General features: G+C 31.3%; 1 protein-coding gene across 2 annotated transcripts in view; it reads left to right on the forward strand.

The window, feature by feature from the left end:
* Positions 1-9,759: 9,759 nt before the first annotated feature.
* Positions 9,760-14,643, forward strand: part of LOC118445754 (uncharacterized) — a 242,922-nt gene continuing 238,038 nt past the window's right edge. Inside the window, exon 1 of one of the 2 annotated variants that reach the window (XM_085663066.1) lies at positions 9,760-10,458. The gene's annotated coding sequence lies outside the window, so the exon portion shown is untranslated. The remainder of the gene's footprint in view (positions 10,459-14,643) is intronic. The other variant, XM_085663071.1, reaches the window with a different exon arrangement.

The following is a 14,643-nucleotide window of genomic DNA, read 5'->3' on the forward strand; positions in this document are numbered from 1 at the left end:
CAAAAAAATTTGTATTGTATTCTTTTTATCAATTAAGTAATCAATTTTCACTTTTTTCGCCTACCAAGAACTAAATAAGAATTGTTTATACTGAATTTTATTATACTAAGAACTAAATAAGAATTGTTCATACTGAATTTTATAATGAATAGAATATTTCTTTTCTACTTTTTGATTAAATAAATAGATTTTGCTGTATATTATCAATTTTTTTGACTTTCCTCCAAAAGCTATTTAACGCGATTGAATTTTGCTTTGATTTTAAAAGAATAATTCTATACAAATAGAACCCTCGTTAGATCGTGGATTTTTTTATAAGTACTTTTACGTGGTGAGATTGAAGTAATCGATATAACATTCGATCGGATGTAAAAGGTTCTTATTGGAAACCATCTTATTGTCTAAACTTTTATATACATTCAGGTACTATGCATCATTCAAAAATTGTTTAAATTAAATTGTTATTTGACTATTATTCAGGTGCAATTAATTATAATATATTATAGAATGTAATCTCATTTTTATATCAAAGCATTCTTTTAATCAATTTTTAGATATCTGAAGATACTATTGACCAATTAAGAATTGTTTCAATTAAATTTTTGTTTAATTTTTTCTGAGTGTGATTAATTACTATAAATATTATCTATATTCTAGATATAGAATAGTAAGATGTAATAGTAGAATGTAATTAATCTTTGTATGAAGGCATTCTGTTAGTCAACTTTTAGATATTTGATGATATTACGGACCAATTAAGAATTGTTTAAATTGAATTTTTTATTACACTTCGTTATATAATTAGTAATGTATATATATATATATATATATATATATATATATATATATATATATATATATATGTACAATTATATTGTCATTGTTAGAATATAATATGCAGTTTAAACAATTTCGATACCTAGCTGTTTTTTTTCTTAAAACTCAATTTCAATTTTAAATTTTAATTCATAATTCAATTAATATTATCTTTATTTCATAAACTTATAATTTTCTTATGGCACATTGATTATATATTGTAATAACAAAAGACATTTTTTTAAATAATTTTAACATAATCTCTCAAGTGGGAAAGGCTCTTGAGAGGAGGAACCCTTTAGTATGGGTTTTTGCCCGTGTCTTTTTTTTCAGTAAGGAAAAATCGAGCTTGATTTCGGTACTTTGATTTTGCTCAGGTAAAGCGATCTTCGAAGTGTTCACTTTTGTTTTTAGTTCAATCTTTTTCACGCGTGCGCGTTCCGGATTTCTTCTCTTCTCTTCTTCTCCAAGTTAGATCATCGAGGGATCTATTCATCGTTGCGGAACCGTTTCATCATCGAGGAACCATTTCATCATCGAGGGATTTAGATTTTTACGCGAGTATTTAAAGAATCTTTTTACATAAAGTATAGAAAGACTTTTGTTCGCGTAAGGTAGAAGTACGCGTTGGCTGTTCATGGATGTTCTTGAGTATGATTAAGTTTGTAGACTCTATTATTATGTCCGAAATTCAGAAAACACGAACAAATTATATATGTTTATTTTATTTTCAAGTGCATTTTTCTCAATACAAATTACAATTGCCATTTCCTTCGTTTTGTGATTTTAAAAATCCCTAATTTAATGACTTTAATAGAACTTGATTTTATAGAAAAGAAAAGAAATAAAAGAGAAAAATATATATATATATTATTTATGAAAGATAAATTTGACAAAGATAATTTTGAATTTAATTTAATTTAACATTAACCCTTAACGAACGAATGCCGCTATACTTGCGACGTTATAGATATTCTAAAAAAATCAAATGGTGCCATACAGGCGGCATGACGTGATATTTTAGGAAATCTGTTAGGTTCGGCTTTAATATACGTTCAATAAAGTTCGTTATTGTCATTTCCGGACGAGCACTATCTGTTAGAAGAAGAGACGGAGTGCTATTTTTTCTATCTAGAATTTAAGCCTTATATGGCAAAGAAAAAGAGTATTGAAGAACCAAGTATTAGTAGGAACCTGGAATTTTCTAATAGCGAAGATGAATTTTATATGTTTGAAAATGATTGGAGAAATGTAGTAGATAAAGATGAAAGTGATAATTACGATAGTTCTGATAGTGACTTTACTGTTGTGCCTATTACGGATAGTGATACTGATAATGAACTCAGTCAAAACGAAAATATAAACAGTAATAGACTCAAGAGAATGGGAAAATGTTACTAAACGAGATGATATTTTTCAGCAAATAAAATTTACAGTATCTCCAAAAATAACAGGGTCACAAATTTCTCCTAATATTGTTGAGTCTATTGATACATTTAAGTTGTACTTTACAGATGAATTAGTAGATATAATAAAAGAAACTAATAATTATGTAAATAGCAAAATAAGTGGAAAAAGATTGACAAACCGATCAATTTGGAATAATTGGAAAAATGTAGAAAAGGAAGAATTTTGGGCTTTTCTTTCTGTAATTTTCAATGTGGGCACAATGCCTTTAGAAAATAAATTTGAATATTGGACAACAAACAATAAGCAGAATTCCATTTTATTCACGTACATTCACAAGAGATCGTTTTAATCAAATATTCTGGATGCTGTACTTGAAGAAAATTCCACCCGGGCATCCATCTTTGAAGACGCGAATTCAAAGAGCTAATCATTTTTTGGAATACATAGATTCCAAGTTTTCACAGCACTTTATAACAGAATAATGTATTTCGGTAGATGAAGCAGTAGTTCGGTTTAAAGGCAAGATTGGTTTTATTACATATAATCCTATTAAAGCAACTAAATCGGGTATAAGAATATATGTTTTAGCCAATTCAAAATCTGGATATGTTTATTTTATTTTGTCATACTATGGTTCGATAACAACGGAAAATCTTCCAAATCCGGAACTTCCAATAACTACCAGAATAGTATTATATTTGTATCAAAAATTATTAGAAAAAATTCCATCAGTTGAAGGATATCATATGTTTACAGACCGCTATTTCACAAGTTTATCTTAAGCTACCGAATTACTAAAACTGAAATGCCATCTTACGGGCATGATAAAACCAAATTGAAAAGGATTACTTCAAGGAATTAAAAAACCGAAATTTACTATAAAAAATAGAATTGCTCTGAGAAAACGTAAGACATTAGTGTTAGCATAAAAAGACAATAAAGTTATCACCTTGCTGAGTACTTGGGATACAGCAAAAAATACCTAAATAAATATAAAAATATATGATGGTGAAACAGTATCGACTGACAAGCCAGATATTGCAACAAATTACAGTAAATTTATAGGAAGAGTTGATTGCGCAGACCATTATGTAGCATCATATTGTTTTCTAAGAAAATCTTTAAAATGGTGGAGAAAGATGTTCTTCTGGGGATTAAAAATTTACTACGTCAATTCATACATAATATACCGACAAGAAAGACAACGGATGAATTTGAAACCAGTCTCGCATTTGAAATTTAGAAAAATATTGATAGAACAATTAAGAGATGACTTTAGAACACCAGCGCACTTTTTCTTGCTCTGAAAATAAAGCACTTAATTTCTTAAAAATTTATTGGTCATTGTTCTAGAAAAATGCATTCGTTCGTTAAGGTTTAAAGAGGAAACGAAAATGAAAAATTCTCGATTCTAATCTAAATAAATATTTATTTCCTGTAACACGTGGCAAAGGGAGAATTTGACACATATGTCAATATACTTGTTTTAGCTTCGTGTCACCTTTTCAATGGACAATTGCCATATCATATACATTTTGTAGCTGTGATTTTAATATAGAACTTGATTTTATAAGAATAAAATTATGAATTTAATTGAACTGTAAAAAGGAAAGAAGTGAAAATTTTCTCTTCTCGACTTTAATAATAAAAATGTATAAAATATAAAATAATCTCATTCAGTGACAAAATGGTATCAGAGATAGAATGTTAAATCTCAGTTTCTTAAATCTACCTTTATATTCATCACTATAAGAGTATTTTGGGTGGCAGCGTGGTAAAATTAAAATATAACTAAGAGCCATTCTCGAAAGGTTTTGGTGAACCTTCGAAAATCACTCAACAGCATATAATTTGGCTCTTGAATCACAGCGGGAGCTTCTATGGCATATTTTCTTCTTTCTTCGTGCCCTAAACACTGCTGCAGATCATTTGATAACAATGTTCAATGGCAAAGAATTAAAACCTTTCTTGATTCTAAAATTTGCAAGGAAATTAACAATCAAATGAAACCCTAAAGCAACTCTGAAAAGAAAAAATCGCAGCTCTTTGCATAAAAAATGATAACTACTTTTTGATCGAGAGATATCTTTTTGCCGAAAGATCGATAAAGCATATGAAAAGAAATGTATATTAAATAGTATATTAATTCCTGAAAATTTTCAGCTTAAACTTGATTATTCTAGCCCTAGGGCCTGATTAGTCTTCGTTGTTATTGCATAATGAGCATTCTAATCCAAGATGATGAAGAACCTTAATCGAACTTGAAGAACTTAATCGACTCTTAAGGATGTAAAATAAATGAAATTATAAATTGTCTAAGCTTACTCGCATAGAAAAAGTGAATTTAGATGTTCACTTATCCGAATGCGAAACAAAACTGTTTCAATAAACATCAAAGTCAATTGAACACCCATTGTTATATTAAATGTAGTTAATGACTCAGAAAAAAAATTTAACTGTATTGAAATATTAAATTTAAATTATTTTATATTTAATACGTATTAGGAGTTATTTAATATTTAAATGAATGTATTATTATTTAAATATTATTTTTTTGTATTCTGTGTACATTATACATCGTTTAAATAATTATAAAATAATCGAAAGTATTAATTGTTTAATCTTAGATATTTGGAAAGAGAACTTTGATGTTTGCTCGTTGAAATGGAAAAGAGAATTGGATCGATAAATGTTAAAGTCAATTAAACGTACGATTTTGCTGATATTAAATGTCGCAAATAACTGGAGATCAAAATTTAAGTATTAAATGGATATTATCTTTTATTTAACGTGTGTTACAAGTTATATAATGATAAACCAAATGTACTATTATTTAAATATTAATTTATTATACTTCGTGTAAAGTAACCGAAAGTATTAATTGTTTAATCTGAGATGCTTGGAAAAAGAGAGCTCGATATTCATTTGTCGAAGTAGAAAAAAGAACTGGATCGATAAATATTAAAGTCAGTCAAACATTTGTTTTTAGTTGATATTAAATATACTTAGCGACTAAAATTTAATCGTTTTGAAATATTAAATTGAAATTATCTTATATTTAAGTCGTATTATGATCTATATGAATATAATATTGTTTAAATATCGGTTTATTGTACTCCGTCTACATTATACATATACATATACATTATACATAGTTTAAATAATTATAAAATCGTTCCAAAATTACATATTATTCTTGAAAGCTATTAGCATGAACGACTGAACACATATTTGCTTATTTTTCCCATAGAATCATCTGTTGAAAGCTGATTAAAATCCTTGAATGAGTTATTTATTATGAGCATGATGAAATATGTTTGCTTGGATCTAGAATGAATCAGAAAATCTGAGCATCGGTTCATGCACACAAACAAGAAAACAATTGTTTCCTTTATAGAAACAAAACAAACACTACTCATACGTTTATATGAAAATCAGTAGCAGGGGTAAGAGCTTCTTCTCTTTTACCGCAGAATTCAATTGGCGTCACTATACAAAGCTTTTTTATTACGAAAAATGTTGAAAACATTTACGCGAATAGCGAGTCCAAACATAATTCGTGAATGATTTTGATGAACAAGATCTTATTTTAAAGATGAAGGTTTAAGGGGGAAAATCACATTAGGAGGCTGATTGAAAGTTTTCTTTATGAATTTTTTCAAGGCGGATAAAATAATTAGAATTTGTTGAAATTTTGGCATAATTTTATTTATGTTTTGAAACTATATCTGGAATTTTTTTTAAGTCGTTTTCGACGGAAATGTCCAACTTATAATCTGCCGTCTATCGCAGTTTGTTGCCGAAGTTGCTTATTTGCATACATTGTGAAGATCATAATTTCGATTTGAAAGCAAAATGGTTTATTTTCTACATTACTAACATACTTTCTAAGAATATGAACTAAATTTCAATTGAAAATGTTGAAAATTGAATGTTTTAAACCTATTTGAAAAAATGTTTCAATTTTCACCATTTTTTTTCAATTGTTTTGCAATAAAAAACACACTTTGGTATCATCTAGAAATGATCATTTAGTTCATATTCTTGATAATTAAATAAAAAAACATCTCACCTTTTTTTATAACGATTGGTCAATAACTTTTTGAGCTAGATAGTACGCAAGTCGAAAAAATGTCGTTTCGAGAAAAACGTGTTTGAAAATAAAATTACTGAAAATTAAAAATTAGAAACAGTAATGAATTATATAAATCGGCTATTCTAGCACCATATAATAATCCTTCTTCTTCTTCATAAACATCATTTAAAGTTTGCGTCTCCTTTTTTCTTGCTTTCCGACCTTTCTTAGTCTCCAAAGAGCTGCTTTATTTTGTCGGTTCATGTGCTGGTCATCCATGATGTGCATCCGTGTAGTGGGTAATTGAAGCTCCTCGGGTAAACTACAATTTTCAACTTATTCATGATCATTAGTGCTGCATTTCCTTCGTCGAATAAGCCAACAACTAAAAATGATTATTTTCAGTCCAGAATGCAAATGTTTTGGAACCAAGCGCCAAACTGTTGAATTCAAATTTTCGTTTGTACTCAAACTTCGTTGAAACGATCGCGAAACAAGGGATTCACAGTCATAATTTTACTGATAGTACCATCAAGTTTTTTTGCACTAGCATTTTCATTTTTGTCGACACTTTCTTTGTTGGTATATCGATTTCCATGGAATGATTTCTTACGTGGTCTACTGTATCGATCACTGGTTTCATAGTCACTTTTTGGATAGGAAAACATTTTCTTCTTGTAATTTTTAACACACGTGTAGAAAGCCAAAGCTAAATCAATGTTCTACTGCAATACAGTCGAAATAATGTCGACATTTCTAGTTCTCTCTACATAAGCCTTTGTAAAGAAAAACATCTATTGAGATCCCCTCCTCTCCTAATATCCCGTAGTACAGTGGTATTGAGCCAGGTAAATAAATAAAGGACTACCTGTGTGATCGCTCCATTCTACCTACTGTGTATTCGAGCGTTGATTTGATGGATGTTCCTTTTTGCACTCATAGTATCGGAACAAATTCAAATTTTGTTTTGAAACTTTGAAATTCCAATAGTTATACTAACGATTTATGTAAAAAACAAAAATTGATTTTTTGCACTGAAAAATGTGATTTTCCTCCTTAAGCGAGGACATGATTTTTTCGAATTTTTGGAAAAAGCTTTATTTTTATATATAAATTATCTTTGAAAAGACACTATCATATGACATGATTTTTTTCGAAGAAAAAAAAGTTTTTTCAAATGTTCGGAAAAGCTATGTGCTCATTGTTGGCGTAAACCATTAGAAAACCAGGGGTGATAAACAGTCTTAAATATAAGGTTTTAAAAATAAAAAACATTTAATTATTAATCGTTATTAATAGTTATTTAGTTCTAAGTAGTTATTAATGATTTTATTTACTTATAAGATAAGATAATTAATTTAAAGATAAGAAATTAATTATAAGTAGTTATTAAATTTTTGTTTAAGTATAAGTTTCCATTTTTGGGTATCTCAGTTTCGTGAAGCAGATAATTATATTAATAAAATCATGATGAAATCAATGCAATTAGATTTTTTATTTAGAATTTTAGAAATAAATTGATTTTATAATTTTATTTACATATATTTTCGTACGGAAGACATACAGCATTGATCCTGATTAGTCAATGCTGTATCATCAACAGTACAAGTAATTGTACAAGCAAAAAAAAAGTAAATAAGAAAGCTGTGAGAGAATGATAAACGTATAGTCGAAAAACCAAATCGTGAGTACATTACGGCAAATTGATGCCAATTAGGAAAAATTACTAAACGATCAAAAAGTCGTGTTATGAGAACATAGTTTAATTGTAAGTTCACACGACATTTTGACTATATCAATAATTTGGTCAAATAAAATTTTGAATAGAATTTTATTCAGTGATTTTTATATTTTTTGTTTTAAAATAACTTATTGTTCGTATAAGATTTTTATATGGAATTATTCTTTTATTTTTCCATATGAATTATATTCTTTTTTGTACAATTTTCTTTTACACGTATTTTTTAGGAACCAATTACTGTGTGAATGGAGAATTAGTAATCAATAATATGTAATAATGTGGTTAAAATAAGAAAATATAATAGGAATGGAGTTCTTCGAAGTAAGAAAGCTTTCAACCAATACAAGTGCTGTCATCTAATTGTGAACACCACAACTAAATTATTAAAAAATTGCATTTTTTAGTACTATCACCATCTCGTTTGTTGACTGTTCGTGGAATTTATTATATATAATTTATTATACATAAAAAATATAAGTTAAAATAATTATATGTAATATAAAATTCCAATATAATAGCTAATTTGTTCTTCATTTAAAAATTGTTTCATCTTCGGAACAAAACATTTACGAAATATTTCAAAAATAAACTATAGTTTAAATTGAATGTAGCATGATGTCTATTTGAAACAAAATATTAATCTTGCTTTAAACAATTTTTTCGATTAATTGTCTAAATAAATTAGCAACAATAATTTTTAAAGCCATTTAAAATTACAATATTATATAGAAAAGAATATAGCAATATATTAAAAAAAAGTAGACAAAATCTGTAAACAGAGATAACATTTTTTAAACGTTAATAATAAGACATGTGCTGTTCTGTAATTTTTTATTACAAATACTTATGATTTGAGATTTCAATTATTATCTATATCTTAACTATAAATTTAATTTTATATAATATTGATTTTCTGGATATTATGAGGCATAAGATCAGCTTTCTTTGCATTCAATGGCAAGAACAATTTATTCTCATCAATGATATAACATAAAAGAACTACACATGAAAATGTTACTACACATTACTTATTAGAATCTTAAGTTTATAAAATTTTTAAATGAATGCAAAATTAAATACTATTACATATAGTATTTAATTATATATACATTTACATATTTATTATATATCTATTACATATCATTTATATTTTTTTACTATAAGGACTGTATTTATACATTATGTATTACATACATTATATATCTATTATATATACATTTAAATGTTTTTACTATAAGGACTGTATTTGTATAGATGATCTAATAAATTATCCTAAAAAAGTTTTCTAACAATTTGTAAGATTAAGTGACTGTACGTTTTCTTATATGCCTTTACATACGGCAAGAATAATTTTAGAGATGATTTCCAGTTGGCATGCTTATAATAATATTTCTTTAGTCGGGTTCTGTGTACTCCAAAACGATGTCTAATAAGATAATGGACTAAAAATGGACTACAAGTCCATTTTTTTTCTCCCATTCAAGAATAAAGTTCAAGAATAAAGTTGTTCAACTGTAACTAATTCTTCTAAATAAAGTGTTAAAGAAACGATAATATGCATGTGCGCAATATGTATAACGTTGTCCTCCAGTCGTGCCCGCAACACGTACGCCTCGTGAATCTTTGATAGTTCTGTGCTATAGGCGGTCAATACGGTAGGTAACTGTAACACCAACGTGGCATGACGTTCGTTACTTCGTGAATATCGTTACGGACACGTGGTGCAAGCTCCGTATACTTCGCGCCATCCCTTCCACTTTTCGAATGCGCTTGTCAACTTCGCGCAATAGAAACGTTCCTTCGTTTCGTTCGGATTTACGATTTATCAGCGTGCGGAAAATTAGCAACTTTCGTATGTTAATATCGAATCTTGTGTAAACGTGAAATCAATCGATCGAGTGATAAAATATCACAAGAAAATTATGTTGAAACGTGCCGAACACGATCGAAACGAACTTTTCCGCTTTTAAAGAAACAGCTATTTATGTTATAACGGGTTTTTATAATCAGTGATGATAGTGCGCGCGTTTTTGTTCCTTGCGTTTCATTTTCCATTAATCGTTCTTTTAAATAAATCAATTATATTAAAACAAAATATGTAATTCATATAATCTGTGTAATAAGTGTATTATGAAATCGATACAAATGTAATCGATAGAAAATAATGAACAATTATTTCTTTTGTGTTACGTTTCAGACGATGGTTATGTGATTGCGTCAAAACTACACCTTTTCGTATTACATATTATGATGGAGCTAACAACACAAAGGTTTTGTGCTTAAGATATCGCGATTTATTATGGTTCTCAGTGTTGGTTGTACGAAAGAACATTTTCTGCGTCATTGAATAATTTACATATTGCGGTAGCCAGGAAATAGAGTAATAAAAAATCATTTTGAAGGTAGAGTTTTTTTGGTAAGTGGTTTTCATTTTTCGAATGACTGAAACCATTTTATTTCATTGGGGTTCAATTATCTTTTACGATTTCAAGTAAACATTCTATAAGATCGTTCTCTACATATATATACATAAGGAACATACAGTTAATGCTTCACCGTCTACTATAAACCACACGTCTACTATACTATAAACAGAAACTGGAGATAGGTCGAACGATTGAGTTCCGTGGTAAACATCTAAGAAGAATGGTACGAGAAAAGCCAATTTAAAATGACACCGATCCAATTATTTCAATCTGACTGATAATTAATTGTACGAAATGTTTTTAATCTATTTACTTCTTACGTATAGGGATATTTAAAAGTATACTTTTTCTCAGATATGGTATGATCGTACAGTTACGTATAGTTCTTATCGTTTTCTCGTTCATATGCATATTTCGTGTTTGAAATGTTCTTAGAATGAAAACAAAGTAGAAGAGAATTTGCGATTTGGAGAATCAGAACGATTAAAGTAATTTTACGAATGTATGGTATAAATTGACCAAAAGTAAAGAGAACGAGGAAGCGATAGAGAGGGAGAGGAAAATAGGAGACGTTTGAACCGATAAATCGTCCGAAATGTGACGTCGGTGGGCAGTCGGCGATAGTTTCTAGCATCGGCATTGTTACCGCTTTACCGGCGTTACGCGCCGGCTGCTTTTGCTTCCGCAGGTTCCGGTACAACCCGCGAAAGCTGACTCTGCTGTCGTCCTTCCTCATTGAATCCGTTAGTTTTCGACGTGTTTATGCTTTCTCCCCTATTGTTTTACCTTCTTTATTCGACGATTTCATCTCTACTTTACGAAAACGATTGGATCGATCGGCTTTAAAAAAAGTAATACTTATAAAATAATACTGATTAAGTTCGTATCATCAGTAGAAATTAATTTGGAATATGTTATACGTGTCTGATTATACATATACGTTATATGATTTCAATCGCTTTAGAGATCTTTTCTCGTAAAATATAATTCAATAATCATCAATGTCATATGGTTTCATCGATCGGACCATTTGTTCTAACGGAAATTTAACAACGTGAGATATTTTCGAATTGTTATTATCAAATTTCAAACTGATTCACATAAGCAAATGCAATCCATATGAGATAAATACATAAATTTTGTAATATCATTAAAGGGAGATTTCTAACTAATCGAACGATATGGAATAAAATTTAAAAAAAGAAGTATTAAGCCCTTATCATCGACAGATTTGCGGATAAGTCTTTGCAATGAAGTTACTCGAATCGCTTCGTATAACACGAAAGTCTTATTACCATTCGTCGGGTTTAGATGCTCGAGTAATTGCGAGAGAAACTTTGGACGGCATGCGAAACTTTTCTCGGTAAGCCGATGGAGGAGGTACAAAGACTTTCCGACCGGAAATGAATAGGCGGCCAACTTTCTCGCAAACTTAAGGGATTTGAGAAAGTACATGCTATTCTTTTAATAACTACTAAGAGGTCTTATTCACGTACATTTTTTCAATTAATCAAAACTTTCTACAAGAAAATTTGTTTCGCGAGAAACGTTGTACATAAGTACTTAAGATCGATATCAAGATACAGAGATAAATTAATAGTTGGATTTTTTGTTGATGTAAGTAACGAGATTAGTAACAAGTCGTTTCTGCACCGACAATAATCCTGACGCGCGGGTATCATGTACTATGTTGATTTCAACCATACTATTAGAGCGGTCACCTCTTGGATTTAACTAGGCCAAAGGTCAATTAAGTCGATGCAAGCAAAGGCAAGTTGCATTTGTGGGAAGAGAGAGAGAGAGAGAGAGAGAGAGAGAGAGAGAGAGAGAGAGAGAGAGACAAAAAGTACGAAAGAGGTGGAGATATATCGAATGTTTGAGAGGATAGATAGGATGAACGTTTTAATCGTTATGCTCTCGGAAGTAACAGGAAAGAATAATAAAGAGTAAAAGGGGAGGGATTGAACAAAGACAAAGAGAAAGAACACGAGAAATAAGAATGGAAAGAAAGAGGTGGAGTGAGAGGGAGAAGGGAAAGAGTAGTCGAAAAGTTAGGGGAGACTGAAACGAGTCGACTTCTACCGACAACGACGCTTACAGACGACCAAGGCGGAGATAGCTTTAGAAGTTTCGACGAAGTAAAATCCTGAAAGCGAGACGAAGTTCTCGGGATGGTGAGAACTGCCGCAAGAAGGACCGATATCCGATGGTAGCGTGAGCGCGCGCGCGTCTTTTCGGAACAGCGCATCGTGCTTGTGAGGGAAGAGAGTGAGATGAGTAGAGAAACTTTGATACGAAGGGCCAAGGGTGGCAGGGGGAGTAGAGGAGGAGGAGAACGAGGAGGAAGAGAAGGAGGAGGAGGAGGACAAGGAGAAGGGGAAAGAGAAGGAGGAGGTAGGAAGAGGAGTAAGTAAGTAGATGGAGGACGAGAAAGAGGAAATAGGAGAATCGAAGGGAGAGAGTTGGCAAAGAGGGATGGAAGCAGGGCTACGGTGTGTATCTACAAGGGTGCCAGACGCGTTCTTCTCGGCTGGACGCGAACTCAGTTTCTTCTTCTTCGTTGAAGAAGAGAAGAAGAATATCTATCGGCCGGGCTGAGAGAGTCCTTGCTAGCTCTCGCGAGAACGAGACAGTTGCATCGATCGGATCGCTCCCAATGTGGGAGTGCAATGAAAAGCATCTTTAAGAGTAGTATAGCGACGTTCGTAAGAGTGGCTGGCGTTCTCGTAGGGGTAGAGCTGCTCCGGCATGTGAGCGAAACTTACGAGACGTTTTCCGATGTTGCTGCTCGTGCTGGTGATGGTGGTGGTGGTGGTGGGAGTGATCTTGGTGGGGGAAGGACTATCGTAGAAGGGGAGCTACGGGCAGAGAGAATCCACGAGACTATTTATATAGCTCGCCTTCTAGGAACTTTGCAAGAACAATTTATTACGGATATGCGTACCATTTAGAGAGCCCTGAAGTTATTATGACATCGAGAAAACTTTATCTAAGGGTGGCCTTCGTTTTGCTAACGTAACGCGTCGTTTAGTTCGATGAATTAAAGGGGGAGGGGAGAAGATAAGGTATGAGGGACGACAATGATTTCTTTGGGAATTAACGAGTATATGTGTTTTTTATGTTACTCTAATGTAACTTATTCGTTTGAAGGATAAAAAAAATTGAAGTTAATAAATTGAATTCATTGAATATTCGATTACGTAAATGATATTAGTAGATAATGATAAGAAAATTTTATTTTAGATTAAATTTGTTAGTTGATTATAACATTTAGAAAAGATTTTCAAGTATTTTCATGCTACGGAGGTATACTCAAATTTTAATCAAGCGCTTTGATAGAGAACTTCGAAACGTAATTTGAACTTAGCTTGTCCGCTCTTGAAAGCGATTCCCGTTTTTTATTTGGCTCAAATGAAAAACGATCGTCCCCTCAAGGAAGAGAATCGACGAACGGGAAACTTCTTCTCTCCCCTCGATTATGCACCGTTTAGCGGTGTCATAGAAAGTAGAAAGAGTGATAACAAGTAAAAGGAGCGAAATTATTTATATATTGTATGAAATTTCGACCGACGTATCGTCTCTTATAAATCATTTTTTGTTTTCGTTCGAAAAGACGACAAAGTTTTGCTTCTTTGAAAATCGTAATTTTATACGTAAGACGCGAGCCGAAACGGAAGCAAGAAAGAAAAGTCAGCTCGTAAATCGGCACGATTCCGATCGTTTCGCCGATTGAGAAATAAAGTTAGTCGGTAAATGCGGCGAAAGAGTGGGGCCAGAGAGGAAAGGGAAAATAAAACGATGGGAGGATCAATTGAGAGAGAGAGAGAGAGAGAGAGAGAGAGAGAGAGAGAGAGAGAGAGAGAGAGAGAGAGAGAGAAAGAGAGAGAAAGAGAGAGAGAGAGAGAGAGAGAGAGAAAGAGAGAGAGAGAGAGAGAGAGAGAGAGAGAGGAAAAGAGTATGGAGATAGAAAGATAATATAGAAAATGACAAAATGCACTTGTTACGTCGACGATGCATTCGAATTCAGTGTTTTCATGTTCTCGATAGTAGTAAGCTAGAAATGAAGGAAAGAAGAGAAAAAAAAATAGCAAGCGTATGATGAAGAAGAACGAAATAGCCCGCCAAAAAGGATAAACTAAAATCGTTCGTTTGCTCGTTCGCGAAGGTAAGCGAGA

This window comes from Vespa mandarinia, chromosome 1 (genome assembly GCF_050613455.1).
Source record: "Vespa mandarinia isolate Hongniang chromosome 1, ASM5061345v1, whole genome shotgun sequence".
Taxonomy (NCBI): Eukaryota; Metazoa; Arthropoda; class Insecta; order Hymenoptera; family Vespidae; genus Vespa; species Vespa mandarinia.